At 40.6% G+C, this 17196-nt stretch overlaps 1 long non-coding RNA gene across 1 annotated transcript; it reads left to right on the plus strand.

Annotated features, from left to right (window-relative positions):
* The first annotated feature begins 250 nt into the window (after positions 1-250).
* On the plus strand, positions 251-16669 carry LOC115460308. The gene is made up of 3 exons (XR_003940455.1): positions 251-289; positions 11144-11146; positions 16602-16669. It is a non-coding gene; the product is annotated as an uncharacterized LOC115460308 (long non-coding RNA).
* Positions 16670-17196: the final 527 nt, after the last annotated feature.

The raw sequence follows: 17196 nt of genomic DNA on the forward strand, positions 1-17196 counted from the left end.
AGACTCATCTGATCCCACAAATTCAAACAACCTTCTAAAATTGTCTCTAACACCTATGGCAGCTACAAAATCTCTCTGACCACAGTGGTCCATGCCATGTTAACATCATGACTAGACTACTGTAAACCCTGTACACTGACCAAACCAAGAAGAGTCTGTATCAGCTCCAACTAATTCAGAATGCTGCAGCACGACTGATAGAACACTGCAAGTGGCTTGACTACATTACATCCTTCCTTCAAAAGTTACACTGGCTACCAGTACCTTACAGGGCTAAATTTAAAACTCTGTGTTTGATTTTCAAGGTCCTCAGGCAAAATGGACCACAGTACTTAAAGAATAAGTTAGCCCTTTACACACCTTTAAGACCACTAAGGTCCTCTCAAGGATCAGCACTATCTGTACCCTTGTCAAAAGAAATTGTACAATGTGATACCTGCCAGTGAGCCTTCTCAGAAGTAGTCCCCATGCTCTTGAATTTACTCCCAGAGGGGCTACATGCAGTGGCGTAGGAAGGTGGGGGGGGGGGGAGGGGCGGTCCGCCCCGGGTGCATGTGCTTGGGGGGTGCTGGCCCCGCTGGTTCCCTGCTCTCTCTGCCCCGGAACAGGTTACTTCCTGGTCCGGGGCAGAGAGAGCAGGGAACCAGCGGGGCCGACGCAGCTCCGAGTGACGTGCACTTGGGGCGGATTGGCCCTCCCGCAGGTAAGAATGCGGTACGGGGGGGGGGGGGGGGGTTGCGCTCCAGGGGGGGTCTGCACCGCAGAGGGGGGGTCGCGCCGTGCTGCACCTGGGGGGGGGGTGCGCAGCTGCGACCCGCCCCGGGTGCCATTAGCCCTCGCTACGGCACTGGCTACATGTAACTCGAGACTACCTCTACTTCAGGAAGCAGGTGAAAACCTGGCTCTTCTCCCAAGCCTTTAATAAATAGGATGACTGATTATATACTAATTCTGCACCTGGGCTATCTTGCCACACGGACTGTAACTTAGATCAGTTCCTTATCTCTTGCTTAACTATACAACGAAAATGCCTTGAGTTTAGCTAACCATCAAATTATCCCAACTGACTCTGTGCAACACGTATTGTTCCTATCATACATCTCCTCTTGATCCCTCAGCTATATGGTAAGCTGTATTGTCACATGGTGTTTGCTGAACGGTTGGCTGTTCTTTTGTTCTCTCTGAAAGTTGACTGTGACCCCTGAGGCAGGTGCTTTGGCGCCGAAACATGGACCATGTCGGATCCTTGATATGAATATTCTGAATAAACTGGTTTTTGATATTATCTCCCTATTGGTTTGCGCATTTATCAGCCTCTACTTTTGCTGTTTTGCTAAGCTGTATTGTAGAAAATCTTTAGCATCATATCTATGTTAGTTGAATATTCTAATGCATGCTTATTAGGTGTATCATTAGTATTATGCTAACACTATATTATATCTCTGGTATCTGAATTCCAGTGCTGTTAAATGTGTATATTTTTGATACTGTTTCATGGTAGTTCTATTGCTAGGTTTCAATTTACTGTTTTCAAGTTTACCTCATTTATTGTATTTAGTTTACTCTTGGTTATTTTACTATTGTTATGCTGTTAACAAAATTGTAAGTTCTATGTTAAACTGTACCTGCTGTACACCACCTTAAGTGAATCTCTTCATAAAGGCAGTTAATAAATCCCAATAAATAAATCAAATAAATGCTCAGTAAACTTATTCTATCAAATGCCAGATACTAAAACAATGCGGCCAACAGTTGGCAGTCGGGGTTTTGAGCACTGGATACTCATCTCGAGACTTAAAGGGATATACCTTGAAAAAGTTCTGTTGGCGAAACACGTTTCGGTGTATTGCCCTATTTATTCAGCTTTATAAAACCTGATACAAGCTGTTATACTATTTTACCTCTCAGCTGACATGAAAACTTAAGAAAATGAAGTATATATTTTTTTATTACGGATATAGAGGCTTTTTGCTCAACTGTTGAAGATTCAACAGGTCCCCGTTTCATAACACTTTCTCAAGGGAGAGTATCACCATATCTCATTCTTAGCTACAGCGTCTGTGTGCGCTGTAGCTAAGAAAGAGATATGGTGATACTCCCCCTTGAGAAAGTGTTACGAAACGGGGACCTGTTGGGGTGCAAGAGTACACCAATGTACACAAGTTAAGTGCTGTGTGCATGTTTATAAGAATGGCGATGGTCAAGATTTTGAATTTTTAGAAGTAAATGGACACATTAGTGAATGAATAAATTGATATACTATTTAAACAGTGAACATATTAGGAGGTGGGGGATGAGTCAATGATTAAGAAGAGACCACGAGCAAGTATTCACCTTAGAGTGACATGAAAAAAGCCATGGCAGGTATATGAGACTCTACCTCACGTAACACTATAGAGTTGACCTGTTGAATACACTCGGTCATTAGTTTTTGTAATTTTGATTGATGCTGAGTGAGGCCGTAAACTGTTGAGCAGTATTTCTGGGATAAGCATCATAAAATGTATTGAACTTTTTGGGGATATTGCCAGGTATTTGTGACCTGGATTGGCCACTGCTGGAAACAAGATGATGGGCTTGGTGGACCTTTGGTCTGTCCCATTGTGGCAATACTTATGTACTTAGAATGTCAAAATGCCTTTTTATCGCTCCATGGTGCAACCACACCTCAAATACTGTGTGCAGTTCTGGTCGCCGCATCTCAAAAAAGATGTGGTGGAATTTAAAAGGTACAGAGAAGGGTGACAAAAATGATAAAGGGGATGGGACAACTAAAAGTGGCTAGAGCTTTTCAGCTTGGAGAAGAGATGGCTGAGGGGAGGTTTGATAGAGGTCTATAAAATACTGAATGGAGTGGAACAGGTAGACATGAATTGCTTGTTTACTCTCCAAAAATACTAGGACTAAGGGGCACGCAAAGAAACTACTTCAGTCAACATGTAATTCAACTCTGGAATTTGTTGCCAGAGAATGTAGTAAAAGCAGTTAGCTTAGCATGGTTAACCAACATTTGAATAATTTCCTAAAAAAAAAAAGTCAGTCCATAAGCCACTATTAAGATGGACTTGGGAAAATCAACTGCATATTTATAGGATAAGCAGCATAAAATCTGTTTTACTGTTTTGCCAGGTACTTGTGACCTGGATTGGCCACTTTTGGAAACAGGATACTGGGCTTGATGAACCTTCGGTCTGTCCCAGTATGGCAACACTTATGTTCTTATTTTCTTATGTATGTTTCTTCAGATTGCTGGTCTCCCTGTTTTGCTACACTGCTGATTTGCATATTGCCACCTATTGTGGTTTGCTTTAGATGTGGGAGGGTCATCTGGAACAATATCATTATCAATATGATTTTTATAGACCGCAGTTTCCCTGACATATGTTCAACACAGAGTATAATTAATAAGTTAAAATTATAAATTATAAAAATAAACAAAAGTCTGAAAAGGAATTAACAAAAACATAAATATTACTTATCAAGCAAGAAGGTTTTAACCATATTGCATAATTACAAATAATTTTGTTATCCTAACATAACAAGGAAAAGTAGGCATAGACTAAAAAGAAATTAACAGGCAACGTAAGTATTACTTATCAAAAAAGAAGGTTTTAAACTTTTTATGAAATTTCAAATAGTTATTTTCAATCCTAACACAAGGAAAATAATTCCAGAGAAAATGGTGTTAGCCACAAAGCGCACATCTCTGATGACAGGAGGGCGAAAAGCATGCTTGTCACACAGGTGAGAGGAGAATTTATGTAGCAGAAAGGAAACAATATTTATCAAGAGTTCAGAAGTTGAGCCATATAAAATCTGATGAAATAAACTAGCAACCTTAAATAAAATTTGTTTACTTACTGTCAACCAGTGCAGTTTAATGATATAACTAGATACACTTGTAAGCTTACTAATTCTAAAAATTAAATGAGCCACTGTGTTTTGGAGAGGCTGACGTTTCCTTAAATATTTGGAGAATGAACCCAAATAAACAGCATTGCAGTAATCCAGATGAGGAAAAATTAACATTTGGACTAAAAGAACAAATGTGTCATGTTAAAAAAAAAAACCAAAGATCTTATAAGATGCAGTTGCCTTAACCTAGAAACAACTTTCTACCACAGATGGCTAACCTGGGGGGGCCATAGGACAAGGAAGAATCAAGATTACTCCCAGTACTCTGGACTCAGTCTCAACTAGGCATATGCATGATAGAGGATGGTAGAACAAGTCCTGAGTTTTTAAAGCAAAGTACTTTTATTTTATTGGGATTCAGTTTTAACTTATTACTCAAAGCCCAGTCCAAAATTCTGTTAATACCTGACAGAACGACTTCCCTATGAGGAAAGGCTGAGAAGGTTTGGGTTCTTCAGCTTGGAGAAAAGGCGGCTGAGGGCTAATAAGATAGAAGTCTACAAGATAATGAGTGGAGTAGAGCGGACAGATGTGAAGCGATTGTTTACACTTTCAAACAACAAAAAAACCAGGGGACACAAGATGAAGCTAGAATATGGTAGATTTAAAACAAATAGGAGAAATTTTTTATTTACTCAGCGTGTAGTTAGACTCTGGAACTCGTTGCCGGAGAATGTAGTGACAGCAGCTGGCCTTACGGAATTTAAAGGGGATTTGGACAGATTTCTGAGGGAAAAGTCCATTGAACATTATTAATTTTTTTTTTTTTGGGGGGGGGGGGTGCCGGGCTCTTGAAGCCTGGATTGGCCGCTGTCGGAGACAGGATGCTGGGCTTGATGGACCCTTGGTCTTTTCCCAGTATGGCAGTGCTTATGTACTTATGCACTTAACACAAATAGCTAAATTTAAAATATTAATTGGGACAGATATTAACAGCAGAATATCGTCAGCATGAGACAAGCAGTTCCCCTGAACTTACTTTAATTTTTCCTGATGAAAGCCATAAAAGAAATCAAATAGCACTGGGGACAATGGGGACCCCTGAGGGACCCCACAGCCTGGAAACCAGGCATTGGAAAATAGTTTATTTTGATGTACACAATAGCTGCAATTAAGAAGAAACTCCTGTACCCAATTTAAGACACTTCCTGAAATACCAATATCTGTTGTTCGTTCAAGTAAGAGATAGTGGTTGACAGTATCGAATACAAATTGAGGCAAAAAAGCATTCTGTCTTTCTGTCTGCTTTTGCTGTGGGTGCAAACATGATTACATATATATTGTGGTTCACCACAAAAATGAGAAAATGGTCTGATAATTAGAAAAACAAACCAGTAACAGGGCATCACCTTGACAACTGCTACCCGTTTAATCTAATAAAGTAGGCTGTAGAACAATAGTTACAGCAAAGACTGAGGAAGGTAACATCTGGGAGCAAGTAAGTGCAAATGTATATTTTGTTTCTTTTATTACATTTCATTGATGTACATACATCCATGTTTTATACACACTAAATCAATTTTATACACTTAAACAATGGGCTTGTATGGGTAACTTTACATTTATACAAATAAAAAAACTGAAAATAACTTCAAAAGTAAAAGCTAAATGAAATGAAAGCACTGAGGGGGCTGCATAACCCTATAAATAACACAAGGCCTAGAAAACAATGGCATAGTTCAATAACAGGCAATTAATTATGACACTGTATTGTCTAGATCACAGAAAGACTTTTTGAAATTCAAATGATTTTCTCTGTGACTTGATAGCGTATCACTGTTGCCCTGAACTACATGGCCTGTACAGAACAAATCACTGCTGATGACATTAGTCAAAATGTATTAGCCCTCATTAAAATATCTTTGCTAAATTACAGCATTAAATTGCATGGATAGGCTTCACATTTAATGGATCAAGGGCCATTGTTAACTTGAGACTAAAATGTATTTCCTCTCATCTTAGAAATATAATGCTACAGTGTTTGTCATTATTGGGTAAGGAGCATTATATTTTGAAAAACATAGCCAGAGACACAAATCATAGGAATGTCATGTTATCAAAGGAAGTGATGGGATTTGCTCTCTAGTACAAGAAATGTAATTGCAAGATACTTTTTTTTCAATGATTTTTATTGATTTTTATAACAATTCAATTAACATGCATGAGAACATTAATATAACAAACGTTATAAAAAGTATAACAGTTGCAATGTAAATAATCAGGAATATAACTAGAATATGAGGGGTTACAGAGAGGGGTAGTATTTAATGAGGACTCCAAAATTTATTGTATGGTAACCATAATTTCTGGAAATGAGAAAAGCAATGGGATTTCCTTGCACCTGATTCCTCATCTGACCGGATGGCAAAAAGATGATTCTAAACCAAAGTGGGAAAAACTTCCAAAGTAGTCAAAAGCAGAAAATCAAGAGTGGAAGAAGTAGTTCCAAGTACAACTAGAAGTCCAATATCTTCAAACAAAAGTTTATTCTCCAATAGAAATAACATACATCGTCCAGACCCTACATGGCCTGTGTTTCTTCAGGGGTCACAACTTTATGAGTTGCTAACAACAATGTGGAGAATAACTACAATATCAGGAAAAGATACAGCAAAGCAGTATCTGCAGTGCAGCGACTTTGTTTAACAAAGTGAAAATGCTGAAACACAAGCCGTGTAGGGTCTGGATGGTGTATGTTATTTCTATTGGAGAATAAACTTTTGTTTGAAGATATTGGACTTTCATAAACATGATTTTATCACTAATGTACATTTAGGTTTTTATTATTTTTCCAATGAAGCACAATAATGTGAGAGGCAGTGCCATCATTATAACAAAGAGTTTATGAAATGGTTCTTGAATAGAAAGATCGGTGAAGCAGAATGGAGAATAACAATTGGGTGCAAGATACTTTATTTGACAGAATTTCTCATACAAATTTGTGCCTAACAATCATATCCAGGACAAAAATACAGCACCATACATTTACCGCCCGATATTTAAAACCATTTAACCGGCCAGGAGCTACTCCTGGCCGGTTCAATGGCATTTAACTGGCTATCCAACAATATTCAGTGAGAGATAGCTGGCTGTCTTCCAATGAATATTTCTGGTTAGTGCTTAGCCGATTATATCACACAATATAACCAACTATTTGCCAATATTCAGTGCATTGCTGGCTAAGGGCCCTGTTTACTAAGCTGCACTGTAGGCGCGCTAACTTTATAGCACATGTTAAAAATTAGCGCATGCTAATGCTAGAGACACAGGGCCCACACGAAGTACAGTTGGCTACCGCAGAAGCCCAGCGGTACTTCCCACCCCCAGCGTCGCCATATCCTGTGCTACAAAAATATATTTATATTTGTAGTGCTGGGGTGTACCTGGCAGTAATTGAGCAGTGCCATGCGCTGCCCGGTTATTGCTGGGTTAGCGAGGGAGCTCATGGTGGTAAGGGCTCCCCCCGAAATGGCTGCATGACAAGTCCTTTACTTGTCGCAAGGCTATTCCCTGCAGAAAAGCAAGACTACCCTTTCACCAGCTGCGGTAAAATGGGGGCCTTGGTGCATGTCAAAAACATGCACCAACGCCAGCACAGGCCCCCTTTTTCTGCAGCTTGGTAAAAGGGGACCACCTATATATTTATTTTTGTTACATTTGTACCCCATGCTTTCCCACTCATGGCAGGCTCAATGTGGTTTACATACACAGATACTTATTTGTACCTGTTTTTTGTTATTCTTTTTTACATAATCAGGTTTTTTGAGTATGTATTTGTGGTATGTGTAGAATTTAGTGGTAACCACAAGCTGTATGAGATTTATAAGTGAGTGTTACTCAAAATTAGGATTCATATTATAACTGCAGTTACTTGTTGTGGGGTATAATAAGAACTAACTGTTTTATGGTTTGAATGCATAGTTGACTTAATGAGATCTGTTTTTGAAAATTTGAAACATCATTAATTGTAAGTTGCATTATAAGTAACAGTAGGTGTGTGCGCATACATTTTGAGGAGGTGGAACACAGGCTGTGCTATGATGGTTCCATCTAAACACTACCACATGCTTTCCCTGGGAACGCTATGGGTGTAATGGATATGGACTGAGCACAATCTAAAATTTAAATAATTATATTAACGATTATATGTATGAATGGTTATTTAGTTTAATTTTTCCCAAGTATGTTTTGGTGGAAGGTTAAATTTTAAACCAGCCAACAAAGATCTGGATATTCAATGCTGGTCACCAGAAACAGCCCAGCACTGAATATCCGAGCTCAGTGCTGACTGTGGTAGGCAGCCTGGCTACCTCCTGTGGTCTGAGCATTGGCAATATTAACTGAAGACTTCCCAACTCCACAGTCAATTGGGTTTTCAGAATATTTTCAATGAGTAAGTATGAGGCAAATATAGTTTAATTGATTACATCACTTGATATACCACACTTCAAATAGACCAGAGTGGTTTACAATTTTAAAATTAAATTGAATGGAACACCAGTCAGTAAAGTAAAGTAACAGAGACCCGGTATATACAAATTTCTTAAAAATGTCCTAAAAACCAGACTTACTGTTGGATCATGAGAAGCACTCTGGGAAGCCATTTGTCTGCTTGTCTAGGATTGTCAAGAATGAGCTTGACTATTAATGGTCAATTTTTATATTCCGGTTAATTGGGACACATCAGGACTATAGTACATTGCCTCAACTAAGTAGCTGCCCCCCCCCAAAATGAAGTTGACATGCTACCATTATAAAAAAGAGTCAGTACAAGTGATAGATAAAAGTCATAACAATTATTTATTGTCCAAACACAGAAGTGGAAGAAAATTAAAACAGTACAGTACAGTTTAATTGCAAATTATACATTTCTTTGGTAACACAAAAGTTGAAATAAAGGAAAAGGAAACATTTAAATTTGCACAAATTAAAAGAAAAGTTTCTCATTCAAAACAGCATTAATATTGGAGGTATCGATCAAGTGCACCTTGACAAGCTGTCTTCGTTGACTGCAGCTGGAAAAATAATTGCCACAGGTCTCTAAAGCAGTAACCGGACTGCCTTCATTGTCTTCCTGCATGAAAAAAAAAAGTTTTACTCCAGAAATAAATCTCCTGTCATCCTCTCAGTTAAAGGCCACTCGTTTATCAATTTCTCTTATTGTTGTACAATGCATGCTATTGTGGATTTTGGCAGTCCTGTAATCTGTACCAGTTGGCACTGACCGGTGTTTGGAGGTTGTTTTTTCAGTTCTTCTAGCAAGGCGATTTTGTCTGTGAGTGTTAGGTCTTTCCTTGGAATTTTTTTCAGCACACACCACAGATGGAATACTACACACCCTGTAGCAGCCCATCAGGCTTATTTTCGAAAGAGATCGCTGGCGATCTTCTGACACAAATCGGGAGATTTCCGGCAATCTCCTGAAACCGGCCAAATCGGTATAATCGAAAGCCGATTTTGGCAGGCTTCAACTGCTTTCCGTCGCAGAGCCAGCAAAATTTCAAGGGGGCGTGTTGGTAGGGTAGTGAAGGCGGGGCGGGACAGGGGCGTGCTTATGAGATGGCCGGCTTCACCCGATAATGGAAAAAAAAAGCCAGGCTTGACGAGCATTTCGCCGGCTTTACTTGGTCCCTTTTTTTTCATGACCAAGCTTCAAAAAGTAGCCCCAACTGACCAAATGACCACTAGAGGGAATTGGGGATGACCTCCCCTTACTCCCCCAGTGGTCACCAATCCCCTCCCACCCAAAAAAAGAAATCGAAGTGCTCGTCAGGGACGTCCTAAATCAAAACTATTTTTGCTGAGTTTTTTCAGTAGTACCAGTGGGAGTTGAACAGGCCTGGTGCTCTAACCACTTGGCCACAGCTCCACTTACTTGGATGTCCCTCCCTTTTGATTATGCCCCTCCAGTTCTCTCTCAGCCAATCACAGACAGGAGTCTCTCTCAGCCAATCACAGCACATTTAGCTGTCTGAGTGGCTGAGAGAGACCCCTGTCTGTGATTGGCTGAGAGAGATCTGAAGGGACATAATCAAAAGGGAGGGACATCCAAGTAAGTGGAGCTGTGGTCAAGTGGTTAGAGCACCGGTCTTGTAATCCCAAGGTAGCCAGTCCAAATTCCACTGGTGCTACTGAAAAAGCCAAGCAAGCACAGTTTTGATTTAGGACGTCCCTGACGAGCACTAAGATTTTTTGTCCACTTTTTTTGAAGCCGGCCATCTGTAAACCCGGCGATCTTAACAGTTGACCTAAATGTTGAGATTTAGCCGGCCCCAACCATATTATCGATAATACGGTTGGCACCGCCCCTTTGTGAGCCGGCCATAAAGATGGCTGGCCATATAGATGGCCGGCGCCGTTCGATTATGCCCCTCCATATAAACTTCAGGGGTTGGTGATGTATCAATGACATTTATGTACGTTACTACACCAAATAAATGACTTGTTGTCCCAAAAAAGCAAAACCATTGCACTTTTGCAACTATGCTTTGGAGGAGTAGCCTAGTGGTTAATGCAGCAGACTTTGATCCTGGAGAACTGGGTTCAATTCCCACTGCAGCTCCTTGTGACTATGGGCAAGTCACTTAATCCTCCATTGCCCCAGGTACAAAGTAAGTGACTGTATATATGTAAACCATTTTGAACGTAGCTGCAAAATACCACAGAAAGGCGGTATATCAAGTCCCGTTTCCCTTTCCATTATCCTGGTTTGGGGCCAAATAAGCTTCTTCCCTCGATTAACTGGTGTCCCAATTAACCAAATTCACTGTACATAGTTATATATGGGCCATTACTCAGCCCATGGTAGTCACTGTTTCTGTTAGTGCTGATCACTGTGGGAAGAATTAGGACATTATGTTCAGTGCTGGCACTTGAATATCCAGGTTTTTGACAGTAACTGGGTATTATGCAGGTACAGGTGGTACTTAATGCTGTACCCACATAGCTATTTTTTACTTATTAGGATTTATTTACTGCCTTTTTGATGGAATTCATTCAAGTTGGTGTATAGTAAGAATAGATCAAATATGAGCAATATGCAATTACAGCAGTAAAAATATTCAAATAACAGTATACTACTTACAATGTCAACACAATACGTAATAGAACATTTTAATTGACAGTGAAGGGTATAAACAAAGATGTAACATATAGATAGGTAAGAGAGTAAGAAGAGTTAGAAAGTAAGGTGACTGATTTAAAGAAAGTTGCACATGAGGTCAGAGAGATGGTTAAATATTATCTCAGCTAGGGTAAGAGTGAATAAACATGCCCTGCTGCAGTATTTGTAGCCCGTGTCACACCTTGTGTGTGTGAGTGAGACTAACAAGTTAAATGAGCTAAATGAACATAGTTAGGACTGACTTTTGTGCAGTCCAGCATGCCTGACTAGCTATCTAGGCACCAGTACAAAATATAGGCAGAGCCCAGATAATTTCTGGGTCTGCCCCTGGCACTAACCAGAGAGTGCAAAGGATGATCAGAGGATCTCTAATTAGAAAATGGATGGTAAGTAAAAAAAAACCCTAAACTTAAATGGCTGCATGTGTGTGGATGTGTCAAGTGATGCTTAGATGGCGACTCTGGCTGTGATGAACTAGGGCTAGTGACAAGCAGACTTGTATGGTCTGTGTCCTGTATATAGCAATGTGGTTTAGGATGGTCTGAAAAGGGATTCAACAGCAACTTCAGTGGCTGGAACTTGATGACAGTGCTGGACAGACTTTTACAGTCTGTGTCCTGCAATTGACAAGAAAGGCTGGATTGGGCTTCAACAGCAACTCCAGTAATTGGAACATAGGTACAGGACCGAGTGGACTTCTAAGGTCTATGTCCCATAAATGCCAAAGAAAGACCACGATTAAGGATTTTACATCACGTTTATTGTTGATTTAATGATAATGAGTGTGACAGATGGGCAGACTAGATGGACTGTTCAGGTCATCCGCCGTCACTCACTATGTGCTGCAGCAGTCAATGGAGATATTCAGACGCACTTTCTGGGCTGGCTGCTGTGATTTAGCTTGGCAGGTGTATCTCCTGCCCAGTGAATTCACTTTGCAAATCAACCTGACAGTAAATGACAACAGATAAAGACTTAAGATCCATCTACTGTGGTCTGCCCTCTCAGATGGCTACAGTTGCACCTATCCAGGGCATTTCTTCCAGAAAAAAAGGTGCCGTACTCAAATGCAAGATCACCCCACCCCACAATATCCAGGCCCCCTACAACCAGTCACAGAAGCTATTACAAGGCAGAATTGGTGTGTAGAGCCTGACCTCTTTCATTAAAGCTTGGGGACCATGGGTCAATTTTAGCAGACAATGGAAAAGGTGCCGGTACTCAGTACCCCCAAGTACCCCCTCAAAAAAACCCTGTATGTACCATTCTGTACAGATTATACCTCTCTATAGCTTTTTTCAACCTGATGATGATACCACTAGCCAAACTACTAGCCAATCAGAACGTTAACCCCTATATATATATGCGGACGATGTTACGATCCACATCCCGTTCAAAAATAACCTAAACGAAATAACCAACGAGATCAATCAGAGCCTCCAAATCATGCACTCTTGGGCGGACTCATTCCAGTTAAAATTGTAAGCGGAAAAAACTCAATGTCTAGTTCTCACTTCCCAATACAACACAAACAACTACCCTACCATAACCACACCTTACTGCACACTCCCCATCTCAGAAAATCTGAAAATTCTTGGAGTCACTATTGATCGAAACCTCACACTTGATACCCACGTGAAGAACACAATGAAAAAAATGTTCCACTCGATGTGGAAACTCAAAAAAACCTTTTTTCCCAAGATACGTCTTCCGCGCCCTAGTACAGTCACTAGTGATAAGTCACCTGGACTATTGCAACGCTTTGTACATAGGATGCAAAGAACAAACCATTAAGAAACTCCAAACAGCCCAGAACACTGCAGCCCGACTCATTTTTGGAAAAACCAAATACGAAAGCGCAAGGCCCCTAAGAGAGAAACTGCACTGGCTCCCGCTCAAGGAACGAATTGAATTCAAGATCTGCACGACCGTATACAAAATCATTCACGCAGACGCCCCACTCTACTTGCTAAACCTAATAGACTTACCACCCAGAAATGCCAGAAGATCAGCCCGCAAGTTCCTCCATTTGAACTTCCCCAGCTGTAAAGGAATTAAATACAAACAGGCATACGCGACTACCTTTGCGTACAAAAGCACACAGATATGGAACGCACTACCCATGGCCCTGAAAACCATGGACAATTTAACCAGCTTTCGCAAATCTATGAAGACACATCTCTTCAACAAGGCCTACAAAAATAATCCTTAATGAAACACATCACTCCTTATACCACCCAAATGCTTTAAAACACCCATCACACGACCTTGTAACACCTTCTAACTTATTCCTCTTCTACCTCCAGCTTAATACCGACTGTATCTAAGATTATGTAATGACTATTTCATATTAACACCCTGTAAGCCACATTGAGCCTGCAAAAAGGTGGGATAATGTGAGGAAGAAAGCAAAGAAAACCACCCCAAAGGGGTAGAGGTACACTGGTTCCTACGTAAAAGGTTGCAGAAGCAAGGAGTAGGAAAGGTAGGCTCTTCTAAAAACCGGAGGAGACATCTATAAAGAAATAATTCTTTATTACAAACGAAGTGACAATGACTTAACACAGCTGTGTTTTGGGGCGAGCTTGCGCCTTCTTCAGGAGTCTAAAAAATAAGATTTATAAAAATACAAAAACAAATAATCAAAGTATACCTAATACCATAGATAGAAAACCATATCTACTATAATAAAAAGCACCTCCAACGTTCTGAAGCTGACTCCGTGGCAGTGAAGGGTTTGTAGGGTTCGTGCTGACTGTAACGCTGTATCCATTTCCTGTCCTGACGTTAGCATGCTTCCTGGTTCATCACAAGCAACAGTGACCAACCACACGATAGCAGCATGAGGCACACCAACGGACTCAAAGAGTAGCGCAACCCACATGCCCGGACACAGATTCGCACACAGAACTTCACCAAAGCAGAAAGACAACCGGCCTCAAGACTGCCGGTACCACCGGGTAACCCCCCTCAGAGACACACATGGCACCCCTCCCCCCCGGCTCTGCAGCCAATGTCCAAAACCTCAACACTGCCGCTACTGGCGCCGGTGAAAACTGCAATGCACTCTACAATGATCTGACTTCAAAGGGCCTGCACCAGCTCCAATTGATACAGAATACTACAGCAAGAGTAATAGAAGGTTGCAAACGATATGACCACATCACACCATTTTTGTAAAAACTTCATTGGCTTCCAGTACAATACAGGGTTAAATTTACATAGTAACATAGTAACATAGTAGAAAAAGACCTGCACGGTCCATCCAGTCTGCCCAACAAGACAAACTCATATGTGCTACTTTTTGTGTATACCCTACCTTGATCTCTACCTGTCCTCTTCAGGGAACAGATCGTACAAGTCTGCCCAGCACTATCCCTGCCTCCCAACCACCAGCCCCGCCTCCCACCACCGGCTCTGGCACAGACTGTATAAGTCTGCCCAGCACTATCCCTGCCTCCCATCCACCAGCCCCGCCTCCCACCACCGGCTCTGCCACCCAATCTCGGCTAAGCTCCTGAGGATCTATTCCTTCTGAACAGGATTCCTTTATGTTTATCCCACGCATGTTTGAATTCCGTTACTGTTTTCATTTCCACCACCTCCCGCGGGAGGGCATTCCAAGCATCCACTACTCTGTCCATGAAAAAATACTTCCTGACATTTTTCTTGAGTCTGCCCCCCTTCAATCTCATTTCATTTCCTCTCATTCTACCGCCTTCGCATCTCCGGAAAAGGTTCGTTTGCGGATTAATATCTTTCAAATAATTGAACGTCTGTATCATATCACCCCTGTTTCTCCTTTCCTCCAGAGTATACATGTTTAGGTCAGCAAGTCTCTCTTCATACATCTTGTAACGCAAATCCCATACCATTCTCGTAGCTTGTCTTTGCACCTCTTCAATTCTTTTTACATCCTTAGCAAGATACGGCATCCAAAACTGAACACCATTTGTCTGAGCAAAACACTTTGGAAAGCATCCACGATCTCTCTACTTCATTCCGATTCCGCAGACGGAACCTTCCAATCTACATCCGGCAGATTGAAATCTCCTAGCAACAGCACCTCTCTCTTGTTTACCAACTTTTGAATATCTGCGATCAGGTCTTTATCTAATTCCTCCAATTGTGTTGGAGATCTGTAGACAACACCCACGTGGACAGAGGTTCTATCATCTATTTTTAAGGTGATCCATATCGCTTCTTCCTTCCCCAGGTCCCTGTCATTTCAGTTGCTGTGATATCATTTCTCACATATAGAGCTACTCCTCCACCTTTACGACCCTCTCTATCCTTCCTAAATAGATTATAGCCTACTATGTTTGCATCCCATTCATGGGAACCATTAAGCCACGTCTCCCTGATTGCAACAACGTCTAAGTCTGCCTCCAACATCAGGGCTTGAAGGTCATGAACTTTATTGCTTAGACTGTGAGCATTTGTGGCCATCGCTTTCCATGTACATTTCCTGGTATGTGCATCAACATTTGTGATTTGGGGTTGTCTTTTCTCTTTGGGTACCTTCATATCCTTTTGTTCCAACTTCATTGCTTTCTCTTCTGCATCAGTTCTATTTTCAGGATCATCACCATGCTGTAATGGAGCAAAAGAATTCTGTAGGGGCAGCACTTGTGAGGGTGGATGCTTTTGTGTCACATAATGAAGTGTGCCTGAGCCTACTGTGAACCATCTATTCTTAGGTAGTTTTATTCTTTGAGGCAGTGGTGAGAAGATGGTATGATTCTGTGCAGTCTTAGAAGTTGCTTTAAGTGCATTCAATTCCTGCTTTACTTTACTGAGCTCCTTTAAACTAGATAGTTGAAGACAGATAGGACAAGACTTAAGTCTCCAGATGATTGGCCTTGAAACTAAAGCACCACAATTATTACATAGAATAAAAGTAATCCTGATTAGTTGAAATGGGTATGAATAGGTGTACTATGTTGGGGTGAACAGTCTGTAAGATTGCCTGATGAGTAAAGTTAATGAGTTTTGGATTGTCTATAAATGAGTGGAAAACCCTGGGGTGCCTAGATCTGATAGAGGAGAGGCTTTTCAAACTGCATTGTGGTTATAAAGTTGCTTTTTACATTGATGAAACTGCTATAATTTATTGGGAATATTTAGATTTATTTACAAAAGGAAAGCTATATTCCAGGGGAATTTGAAAGTTTAATCTTGAACTGAAAATTCCTTGATCAGACTTCTGGTCATACTAGAGAACTTTCATTGATACAGCACTTAGCTGACTCACTGGCAGGAAATCACTACACAGCAGGAGGTGGGCTGGGCTCTGATAGACTGAAACCACTTGCTTGTAGCATTCCATTTGCTGGACCTGAACCAAATTACTGCTAAGTAAATTCTGATAATTTTTTTTTCTAATTTCTCAACTTTTTGGCTAGAGGTTTAGATATCTGATATTTTCTTTAATTTAATGCTTATTTAATTTATTGCTTATTGCTTAATTAATTTGTTTTGTTAACCCTCTTTCCTTTCCTGCCTAGCTCTGATAGAGGAGAGGCTTTTCAAACTGCTTTGTGGTTATAAATTAAAACTCTAGTCTGATCTTCACGGCCCTTAAAGGAAATGGACCCAAGTACTTGAAGAATAAGATGATCCTCTAAACACCTCCAAGGATACTAAGGTCATTTCGAAAACTATCACTAACCATACCCTCTCGAAAAGACATTACATGATATGATACCCACAAACGAGCCTTCTCTGGAGTAGCCTCCACACTCTGGAATGCATTGCCTGAAAGGCTCCACTTAATACAAGACTATCTCTACTTCAGGAAGAATGTGAAAGCTTGGCTCTTCAACCAGGCCTTTAATGGAAGAAAAACTAACTTGTTAGTTTCACTCACACAAGGAGTGACTTGGGCTGCATATACTGCAGTGGGACATGTTTATCCACTCCTACCCTAGATGAGATAATATCTAACTATCTATCTGACCTCATGTGCAACTTTCTTCAAATTAATCACCTTACTTTCTAAGTCTTCCTAGTTTCTTACCCATCTATATGTTACAACTTTGCCTTACCCTTCACTATCAATTATAATGTTCCATTACGTATTGTGTTGACATTACACGTAGTATATCTTACCATACTTTGTATTGTTAGTTGAATATTTTTACTGCTGTAATTGCCTA

Source organism: Microcaecilia unicolor, chromosome 1 (assembly GCF_901765095.1).
Source record: "Microcaecilia unicolor chromosome 1, aMicUni1.1, whole genome shotgun sequence".
Lineage (NCBI taxonomy): Eukaryota > Metazoa > Chordata > Amphibia > Gymnophiona > Siphonopidae > Microcaecilia > Microcaecilia unicolor.